Genomic DNA, 11,693 nt, shown 5'->3' with positions numbered 1-11,693 from the left:
GACTGTGGGGAATGCCGCGACGGCCATAATAGTGTGAGGACTGGTCATCAGTCACTTTTTTCCATGCCGCTGCAAATGTGGGCTAAACAAATGGTTGCAAGGCTGTAATAGGGACCGATGCGTGGAGAGGTATACGATGAAGGCAAAGCGCATTTTAAAACAATAATTTAAAAATTGCTCATTTGCAGTGCCATTCTTTCATAATATAAAACTGCATTACCAAACTGAAATGGGCTTTCAAGGAAAGAGGCACACTGCTTAATAAAGATCGATTAGGTTTTCTAGGAGAAACAGAAGAGATTTTTTTTTCTTCCAATGGCCGGCCCATGGAATCTCCCAGCCTGTGAGTTATGATTATTGTCCATATTTCATTTCATTTTCGTTTTTCATTTCATGCATTTTTATAGCCTTGTTTGCCTCTAAGGGAGGAAAAGGCAACGTACCAAAGACATCGTCCTTCATTCTTGTTTTTGAAAATCAATTGGGATGTTGGGGCGGGGGGGGGGGGGGGGAGAAGCAACTGATTCTAAAAATCATCAAATTGAAAATAAGTCTCCCAATCTCAATTTAACATGCTCACTGTTATGGTATCTCAGTTTGTGAGATGGTCCATTTTAAACCAACTGTAAAACCCTAACAATTCACACCTTCTGTTCCAACCCAGGCTTCCCAAAAGCACGAAGCTGATTCCTCATCCCGATAAAACCCCTTTTATTTAGTTTTAAAGGGAATTCCTCTCCAGCAAAGTCCCAGCAAACAGTCTTTCATGAGGTTTCACAACTACAGACCTTGATCAGGCTTGGAGAGCTGCCAGGTCGATATCTTCAAAACTCCAAGCGGTAGCAGCAATTACCTGGCAAGAAATCAGGAACAGATCTTCACCCTAATGAATTGAACTAATTGTCTCCTGCAAACTCCCCTCCCCTTTCGCTCCTCTTTATTCCCTCTGGGAGGGGCCATTCATCGTCCGCCTGTGGCCTTACTCCCAAGTCGACCCCTGTTCTTCAGCTGTTCCCTTCATCTGGCAACTCTGCGCATGCACACACTGGGAACAGGCTCCAGCTGTTTGTCTGCCTCACTGATGTCTGACTCTGAAGGCAGCTGATAACTGGCATACGGCTCTGGCTCCTTCTCTGCCTCCAACACAGAGCCCTCATCAGAGCCTTCCCCAGACTCCAGGATTGGCCCAAGTTCCTCCCCAACCTCCTCACTGCTGCCAGATCCACTGGCCACTGGCGGGCCACAACATCTTGCTTCCTTTGTTGACTTGAACCCTTTCCATATTTCTTTTCTTCTACACCTTTCATGCTCCAGGTGTTGTGTCTGTTGATCCACATCCTGAGATTCTTGAGGTGGTGTGGTATTTGAAAACCCGATACTGTAAATATGATCATAATTAATCTTGTGGTATTCCAACTTTTGTAAAATCAAAAGTAATCGCCTAACTTTTAGTAGGACGATGCCTACATAACACCTAAAGGTTATACAGGTAGTCCTCAACATACAACCACATCACCATCTTCACTTAACAACTCCATAATGCCTTGCGGGGTGGCGTCTGAATGGATCTAGCAGAGTGTTTTAAATGGCCCGATGCCCTTCCTGTTGCCAATGCAGATTTTTGTTCAGCAGATACAATCTAAGAGTGCCCAGAGAGAAATACGTGCCTCTACCTAGGATCGGACTTTATGTTGTTTATGTTGTTAAATGAGGGATGTGTTAAGTAAGTTTTGTCCCATTTTATGACTTTTCCTGCTGTTGCATTCTTTTGTTTCTCTGCGAGCTGCCCAGAATAATTTGGAGTTGAGCAGCATCTACATCAATTAAATTGAATTGAATTAAATTAAATTAAATTAAGAATATAAATAAGACTAGAGAATAAATGTTCAAGGAGAAAAAAAAACACTCTTAAAAGGGTTGAAGAGGGAATCCAAGAAACATTGCAACATGCACACAAGGACTGTAGAATGTTGGAAAACAAACACAATGTAATAATGCTTTTATTCATCGCAAAATAACTCAGGACAAAGAGAAACAGAATCACCCACCTCTTTGCCTTTGAAAATCAGGATTCAGCCTGATTTTCAGCAAAGCGAGTGCGGGCGCACAAAATTGTGCGCGCACCGAACCAGCGGTAATGTCAGCAGCAACCCACACCTTCTCTGGGCCCATGACATTATGACATTACTTGGATGGATTGATTATTGATTATATGCCATCAAGTCAATGTCATTTCTTGGTGACCACATAGATTGACCTTCTTCCTATTGACCTGTGCCTGACTTGGTCCTTCAGACAGGTCACTCACCACTGCTGTAACTGAGTCCCCCCATTTTGCTGCTTGAATTGATATTATTTTAAACCCTTATCCACTTCTGTTGGGTCAAGGGACAGAGAGAGAGGGAACACACATGCTTTCTGAATACTATAGTGCAGAAAATCAGCATTCATGCGTGGCGCTTTGAAGTTCTTGAACAACTTACACTCTCAAATAATCCTATCCTCGTGTGTGTGTGTGTGTTTAACTTCCCGCATCCTTTTCTCTACACATCCAACTATCTCCAACCCTTAATGCGACTCAAGATATGATCTGAATAGTCCTTTCATTATAGGATATCACAGAAACGTCCTCAGATAATGGATAACAAGGAAGGCAATTAGGGCTCCACTTGCAGTAATAACACAGGGCTCAGAATAACAACATGAGAGGTATAAATGCATGGGTTTTATCTCGTAAGTCAGTCTAAATTAATTCTCAGGGAGTGGCATAAGATTTGGGTAAAGAGGCTTACAGACCTTAAGAGCGTGCAAGAAATGTTTTTCTTTCTTTTTTACAGCTGCCTCTCTCTTGCGTTTTTAAGGATCGTGGGGCAAACTTTGCATAAAATTATCCTAAACCTGCATTGAGCAATCGGCTGGGCAGCTGTTTGTTTCACGCGAAGTATTAACCTGATTTGGTTTTGGTTTCGGTTTGGGCTTGGGGGAAGGTGTTTTACGCAGCCTGAAAAGTTTGTGAATTGGGCTTTATGGCTTAGCAATTTGTATGCAGCGCAGATGATGAGATCTTGGTCAAACCAGAATGAAGCCAACATTTAAGTCAGCCTTCCGAGGTGGGTCATTTATGAAGCGGTCAAGAAGGGAGCTGCCCGATATCCAATGGAGTCTTTGCATTTCCATGGCATGGAGAGAGCTTTCCGTCCCTCTTGTTGTTGCCCGGCATTCAGTGCCATACGGTTCAACAGGGCGGATGCAGTGGTGGGATTCAGCCAGTTCGGAACTATTTTGGGAGAACCGATTGTTAACTTTCTAAGCAGTTTGGAGATTTCTTGTTGGAAGAAATCTCCTTTTGTTTTTTCCCCCACTTTACAGGGCTAATCCTGTAAGGAAGGCAGGAAGGAAACATTCTGGTGTTGTTTCCAGCCTCATTTTTATTACTTACAGAAACTGCCTCTCCGGTTAACCCTTATGACATTGTCACAGCAAAGGCGAAGCGCCTATCGATGTGAGTGACGTTGAGTTGGCCACACCCACCCAGTCATATGACCATCGAGCCCCGTTGACCCAGCTGGTCATTAGGGCAGAGAACCGGTTGTTAAATTATTTGAATCCCACCACTGGGCGGATGGACATCTTATGAATCTTAGACTTAAGACCGGTTGGCGTTCGTCTGTCACATAACACACCCGTGTTATGAGGCCAGCAATAACGATGGGAAGAAGAAATAAACAGGGCTGGTATAAATCTATTAATAACCAGGCACGGATTGATGTAGCTCTATTGATTTACTCAACCTTGGCCCATAGCTATTATGAAGTGATCAGCGAGAGGTGAAGAACTGCAAATGACATTATAGGATTTCCCTCCACCGGAGAATCTTACCCGGTTTACCAACTGAGATACAATTAAAGGAGGCTGGAAGCTTCTTACTCCTAAGAATTGGAAAGGAGGTGTATAGCCCAGGACCGCCTGCTTTAAAAGATGTGGTTGTGTCTGCAGAGATGGTTATCTTGCTTTTGTCATTTTGAGCTGTTTTAGACAAGCTATATACAGTATAGCAACAGCACTTAGACTTATATACCGCTTCACAGAGCTTTCCAGCCCTCTCTAAGCATTTTACAGAGTCAGTCTGTTGCCCCCAACAATCTGGGTCCTCAGTTTACCCACCTTGGAAAGATGGAAGGCTGAGTCAACCTTCAGCCTGGTGAGATTCGAACTGCCAAATTGTAGTCAGCTGGCAGTCAGCAGAAAGTAGCCTGCAGTACTACATTCTAACCACTGCGCCACCAGGACTCCTAATAGCAATAGCACTTAGATTTACATATTGCTTCACAGTGCTTTCCAGCCCTGCTCTAAGCAGTTTACAGAGTCAACCTTTTGCCCCCCAAAATCTGGGCCCTCAGTTGACCCACCTCGGAAGGATGGAAGGCTGAGTCAACCTTGAGACAATGAGAATCGAACTGATAACAGTCAGCAGAGTTAGCCTGCAATACTGCATTCTAACCACTGCACACCATGGAAGGAAGGAAGGAAGGAAGGAAGGAAGGAAGGAAGGAAGGAAGGAAGGAAGGAAGGAAGGAGGAAGGAGAAAGGAAAACAACACTTATATACCGCTTCACAGGGCTCTTCAAGCGGTTTACAGAGTCAGCATTTTGCCCCCAACAATCTGGGTCCTCATTTGACACACCTCGGAAGGATGGAAGGATGAGTCAACCTTCAGCCTGGTGAGATTCGAACTGCCAAACTGCTGGAAACCGGTGATCAGCAAAAGTAGCCTGTAGTGCTGCACTCTTAACTACTGTGCCACCGTAACAGTGTTTATGTTTGTAAATTGTCCGTAAATCATGGATTACCTGTACAGGTAGTCCTCAATTTACAACAGTTCATTTAGTGACCATTCAAAGTTACAGCGGCACCGAAAACAGTGGCTTACGACCATTTTGTTTTTCACACAATTATCACAGCCTCTCCATGGCCACGTGATCAAAATTCAGACGCTTGGCAACTGACTCCTATTTATGACGGTCGCTGTGTCCCGGGGTCATTGTGATCCCCTTTTGCGACCTTCTGAACAAGCCAAGTCAACGGGGGAAGCCAGCTTCCCTTCACAACTGTGTTCCTAACTTAGCACCTGCAGTGATTCTCTTAACACCTGTGGCAGGAAAGGTTGTAAAATGAGACAAACGTCCCTTAGCAACTGTCTCATTTGACAGAAATATTGGGCTCAATTATGGTCATAAATAAAGGACTGGCTATATTTCAGGTGGTATCGGGAACTTAATGGGATGTGGTAGTCAACAGATGCTCTTTGAGCCAGATCTTGCCAGGTTAAGAATAACAGAATTGGAAGGGACCTTGGAGGTCTTCTAGTCCAACCCCCTGCTCAGGCAGCCTGAAATACCATTTCAGACAAACATTTGTCCAATCTCTTCTTAAAAGCCTCCAGTGATTGGACCACCCACAAGTTCTGGAGGCAACTCATTCCACTGATAGAGTAGAGTAGAATAGAGTAGAGTAGGATAGGGTAGGGTAGGGTAGGGTAGGGTAGACTAGACTAGACTAGACTAGACTAGAACAGAACAGAACAGAACAGAACAGAACAGAACAGAACTCAACTCTTTATTGGCCAAGTGTGATTGGGCACACAAGGAATTTGTCTTTGATGCATACGCTCTCAGTGTACATAAGGAGAACAAAATACATTCATCAAGAATAAAAAAAGATGCAACACTTAGTGATAGTCATAGGTTACTAATAAGCAATCAAATCATACTCAGAACAAATAAAACAATATAAATCGTAAGAATGCTAACAACAAAGTTATAGTCATAAGTAGAAAAGGAGATAGGTGATAGGAAGGATGAGAAGAATAACAGAATAGATAGAATAGAATTCTTTATTGGCCAAGTGTGATTGGACACACAAGGAATTTGTCTTTGGTGCAGATGCTCTCAGTGTACATAAAGAAAAATAAAATAGAAATGCATTCATCAAGAATAAAAAAGATGCAACACTTAGTGATAGTCAAGGTTACTAATAAGCTATCAAATCATATTAGGAAAGAAATAAAAACAATATAAATTGTAAAGATACAAGCAACATGGTTACAGTCATTAAGTGGGAAGAGATAGGTACTAGGAAGGAAGAAAAGAATAATAGTAATACAGTCTTAGTAAATTATTTGACAGTGTTGTGGGAATTAGTTGTTAAACAGAGTGATGGCGTTCGGGGGAAAAACTGTCCTTGTGTCTAGTTGTTCTGGTGTGCAGTGCCCTACAGCGTCGTTTTGAGGGTAGGAGTTGGAACAATTTATGTCCAGGATGCGAGGGGTCTGTAGATATTTTCACGGACCTCTTTTTGACTCTTGCAGTGCACAGATCCTCAGTGGAAGGCAGGTTGGCAGTAATTGTTTTTTCTGCAGTTCTGATTATCCTCTGAAGTCTTTGTCTGTCTTGTCGGGTTGCAGAGCCAAACCAGACAGTTACGATTAATGGTCCTCATGGTCAGGATATCTCTCCTTAGTTCTACTTTGCTTCTCTCCTTATTAGTTTCCATCCCTTGTGTCTTGTCCAGCCTTCAGGGGGTTTGTAGACTGACCCCCTCCTTCTTAGTGGCAACCCCTGAGAAGTGATGCTAGGCTTTGAATTCCTAAAGGGTTTTGAACTGACAAAAATGAAACATCTGTGTCCTATTGTAGAAAGAACAACAACAGGAAAAATATCCTGGGATTTGCACGTATTCCCTAGACAGCAGTGTAGCAGCTAAATAAGCTTTTAGCATGCAAAACATCCTTATCTTTAGCCCATTGTTTGCCACATCATTTTTTGATTTTACAGAGGGGGGAAATTAGCTAGCTGCTGGACCGTACTGTGTCATTGGTGAGAAATACAGAGTTTTGGGCTCATTGTTAAGGTGCAATGATTAAAATGAGGAAATAAGAAACAAAATAAAGGCTTTGGAAAATGCCAGTTTATTCTGCCCAGAGGACCTTGTTATCTGCAGCCAACTGGGGGAGGATGTATTGTGGATGTACTAGCAAAAAAGAGCATTAGGAATTTAGGAGATTGGTTGAGTAGGTTTTGGCCTCTTTAGGGAAAGCCTTGGTAATGTAATTTTCCTTTTTTAAAACCGGCTACGGAAGCTTAAAAAAAAAAGAGAGGGGTGTATTTAAGAAAACAACCAGATTGACAATAATTGGGGACTTTGGATAGCTTTTGGGGACTATCCACAAAATTTTGACAGATCTTAGGTATCGTATTTTTCAGAGTATAAGACGCTCCAAAGTATAAGACGCACCTAGCTTTGGGGGAGGAAAACAAGGGGGAAAAATCTGCTTCTGCCTTCCAGCAATTTGCCTCCTTGCAACAAACAGCAAACAGTACAGACAATATACACTGTTTGTAGTGTTACATTTCAGACTATACTTGTAGAGATGCTGTTAAAATTGATGTGCTTTTTGGAAGTATAGTTATTCTCCGCTATTTAAAAGAAGATACAATAGCACTGGGCCTCTTCAGATCAAGCATTTATTTTAAAAAGCTTCTTCATTTTGTTAAGCTGTCTAGAACAATAATAAAGCAGTCTTTAAAAAATAAGTCTAATAATTTGAACATTCTATAGGCATTTATAATTATTGACTTACCTTCTTGCAGCAAACAGCCTAATTAGCACAAGGGAAAAAAATCTGCCTCTGCCTCCCAGCAATTTATCTCGTGGAGCAAACAGCAAGTTTCACTTTCAATTTCAGCCTGGGCCTCCTGATCATCAGCTGTTTCAGGCTGCAGGGATTGCCATAGCCTATTGCAGCCTCTGCAAGCCCCATTTTCCCATTTGCTGCAAGGAGGTAAAGTGTTGGGAGGCCGAGTCCAAAGCTTGCACAGAAATGGATAGACTGATATTAAAAATAAAATAAAAGAAAGATATGGAATATTTTCAAATATGGGATTTGTTCTATAAAGGCTGGATAGCAGAAGTAGAAATTAAGAGCTTTGAAAACATTATTATGTAAGCAATTGATGCAGACAATACACTGTTCACAAAGCACTTAAAGGTAAAGGTTCCCCTTGCACATATGTGCTGGTTGTTCCCAACTCTAGGGGACGGTGCTCATCTCCTTTTCAAAGCTGAAGAGCCAGCACTGTCCGAAGATGTCTCCATGGTCATGTGGCCGGCATGATTCATTGGCGAAGGTGCACGGAACACTGTTACCTTCCCACCAAATGTGGTTCCTATTTTTCTACTTGCATTTTTATGTGCTTTCGAACTGCTAGGTTGGCAGAATCTGGGACAAGTAACGGGAGCTCACTCCATTATGTGGTGCTAGGGATTCGAACTGCCAAACTGCCGAGCTTATGGTTGCATTATCCTAAGATCATTTGATCACCATTTACAACCTTCCCCAAGCAAAGTCAAGAGGGGGAAATCAGATTTGCTTAACGACCAGGAGGATTCACTTAACAGAGGCAGTGACTGGCTTAACAACCACGGCGAAAAGAAAGGTTATAAAGTCAGATGTGGCTCACTTTGCAACTGCTTTGCTTAGCAACAGAAATCCTGGAACCAACTGTGGTCATAAACCGAGGGCTACCTGCGTATGATTTTACTGCTCTTGTTCCTTTCTTGACTTTCTTTTCCTTTTATAATTGTTTCATTCATTTCCTCTTCGTTCTGTCCCCCCCCCCCCCCGCTTTTCTAAAAACAGCACCCTACAACTACTGCTGCCCAGTAGTGGGATTCGATTTTTTTTTACTACCAGTTCTGTGGGAGTGGCTTTGTGGGCATGGCAGGGGAAGGTTACTGCAAAATCCCCATTTCTTCCCGACCAGCTGGGACTCGGGAGGCAGAGAATAGATGGGGCGGGGCCAGCCAGAGATGGTATTTGCCAGTTCTCCGAACTACTCAAAGTTTCCGCTACCGGTTCTCCAGAACTGGTCAGAACCTGCTGAATACCCACCTCTGCCGCTGTCCCTTAAAGAGACAGTGCCCTTTGAAACCCCATCTGCATTTTTTACTTGGCCGATACCGATATATGAATGAATGACTAAACTTGACTGTGAGCCTCACGTTTCCTTCGACTCGCTTTGTTTTCTTTTAGCAGTAGTGAAAAGCCCACAATGGAAACGAGGCAAGGCAGGAGATGCTTAGAAGAATAGATGTTGTGATTTCGATTCCACCCCACCCCCCAACATTAAAAAAAAGGGTCTCTTTTGTCAAGCTGTCTGCAGCCGCTCTGGTGGGTGTCAGGACCAGTATGATGAGACGTCAGCCTTCCTAATGGGTGCAAATCAATGCTAACCTGTTTTGGTTGGAATTTCATCTTTGAAAGGATTCTGTCTAGATGAAGAATGAGTACTGCACGATATACTGTATACTTGCAGAAATATTTTCAAGGGGAGGAACTGAGGATAAAGTGTTAAGATCATTGTATTGGATTGAAGCCCTCACCTGGGCAAGCTCTCTGTCTCTGTCTGTCTCTGTCTCTTTCTGTCTTTGTCTCTCTGTCTCCATCTCTATCTCTCTCTGTCTCTGTCTCTCTCTCTCCCTGTGTCTCCATCTCTCTCTATCTCTTTCTCTGTCTCTCTCTCCAACTGTCTCTCTCTCTCTCTCTCTCTCTCTCTCTGCGTCTCTCTTTCTCTCTGTGTGTGTGTCTCTGTCTCTCTTTCTTTCTCACCATCTCTCTATGTCTGTCTCTGTCTCTCTGTCTCTGTCTGTCTCTGTCTCTTTCTGTCTGTCTCCATCTCTATCTCTCTCTGTCTCTGTCTCTCTCTCCCCCTGTGTCTCCGTCTCTCTCTATCTCTTTCTCTGTCTCTCTCTCCAACTGTCTCTCTCTCTCTCTCTCTCTCTCTGCGTCTCTCTTTCTCTCTCTCTCTCTGTGTCTCTGTCTCTCTTTCTTTCTCACCATCTCTCTATGTCTGTCTCTGTCTCTCTGTCTCTGTTTGTCTGTCTGTCTGTCTCTCTCTCTCTCTCTGATCAACTTGTGAATTACCTGCCCAATGTTGCCAACATTTTCTGAAAATTGTTTGGGCGTAGTCTTAGCCAGGATTAGAGGCGTATTCCCTGGTTCTTGGCATTATCTGTGGTTCAGGCCCAACACTCCCAAACAGCCCAATTCCCAAACCTGCAAAAATGTTTTATTTTTGTTGGCTTTCTCCAAGACAAAGAAGGAACTTGTGAAATCTGAATGGAAATGGAGAACTGGTAAATAATTATGTCCCAGGACTACTTTTCTAATGGCAAATACTCTAGAAGTAGGAAATGATCACAGATATTTTTTAACCCCTCTCTAACTCAGCATCTCTCAACTTAGCAGCTTTAAGATGTGTGGACTTCAGCTCCCAGAATGTCCCAGCCAGGAATTCTGGGAGTTGAAGTTTACACATCTTGAAGCTACCATGGTTGAGAAACACTGCTTAGAATGAGAGAAATTAATAGCTTTCCTAAAACAATCTTCTGGATAAAGCTGAGATTCCTATTTTTTTGTGGGGTGGGGGGCATGGATCCCATGGAGATTCTGGTGAAACCTATGAGCCCTTTCAGAGAAATGGATTTAAAGGGATAGCACAAAACTGGAGAGAGAATAGGACAGTGTCAGTATGTTGATAGTTGTACATTGACTTTTCCCAAAGTCCTACTTGCAAGCAAGACGCAAGTTCTGGATCAGGGTTCCGACCCCTAATTAAATCATGAGCCTCGAGCCAAACTTCAAAAGAAATCCAGTTATTTATTAGGAGCTTCATGTCAGCACATTCCCGAGTGAAGCCAGCTCTGACCCATGTAATTTATGGCCCAATTATGACCCTGATCCCCACCTCCCCCACGGTGTGTCATCAATCATATTAGCTAACGGGGCAATTTTGCTGGTTATAGAGATCACTCCCCTCCAGCCGCTGTTAGTAACCCTGGGATACAGCCTTGAGAGAGATAAGTCTAGAATGTGTCTTTTGCTGTCGTGCTATTTCATTGGCTCCCCATCACCCCCTTTCCAATGGCAACTCGAGAGCAGGCCAGGGATACTTTGTGAGTTGACATTCTGGATCATGGCCATAAGCCAAGCCAAAAAAGAGAAGCAGCAGAGAGCAGAGACCCCCAAGTCCTACTTGCAAGCAAGAAGTAAGTTCTGGACTTGGCCATACTCCAAAGCCAAGAAAGAGAAGGAGAAGAGGGACACTATCTAGCTTTGTTAGCTGCTGGACAGTTTTCTCCATTAACCCGAATAAGTATTTCTTCTCTTATGAGCAATTTCTGTGTAAAATTTGGATTTACCCAGCAAGACTGATTGGAAGAGGACTGAAACCACAGGCAAACAGTAGCATTGCTGACCCATTTCTCGCTTTGAAACTCACACGCTTTCCTGGTGCTTCAAACGGGGTAGAGCTTTTTCACACAGAGGTGTCCCATTTAAAGCATGATTGAGATGTTTTCAAACCACCTTGGAATATGTAGAAAAGGGTTTATAATTGCCCCTCACGCTCGCTTTCTAAAAGAATGCTCTCATTATGTGACATCTTTTATTTTGCGGGTTAATTTTCCTTAACTGGGCTTTCCCGAGGAATGTAGATAATGAATTTCTCTTCAGAACCTACTGAGGCACATCGACAATTATCTGGAATCACATTATTCGGCACCCTCATGCCGGCGCCTATGCGTAGATTATCCGTTCTCCTCTTCTGCAGGACTTGGTGGAAATTAGAACAGCT

The sequence above is a fragment of the Natrix helvetica genome (assembly GCF_964273705.1).
Source record: "Natrix helvetica genome assembly, chromosome: 13".
NCBI classification, from domain to species: Eukaryota; Metazoa; Chordata; class Lepidosauria; order Squamata; family Natricidae; genus Natrix; species Natrix helvetica.
This window is presented reverse-complemented; position numbering follows the sequence as displayed.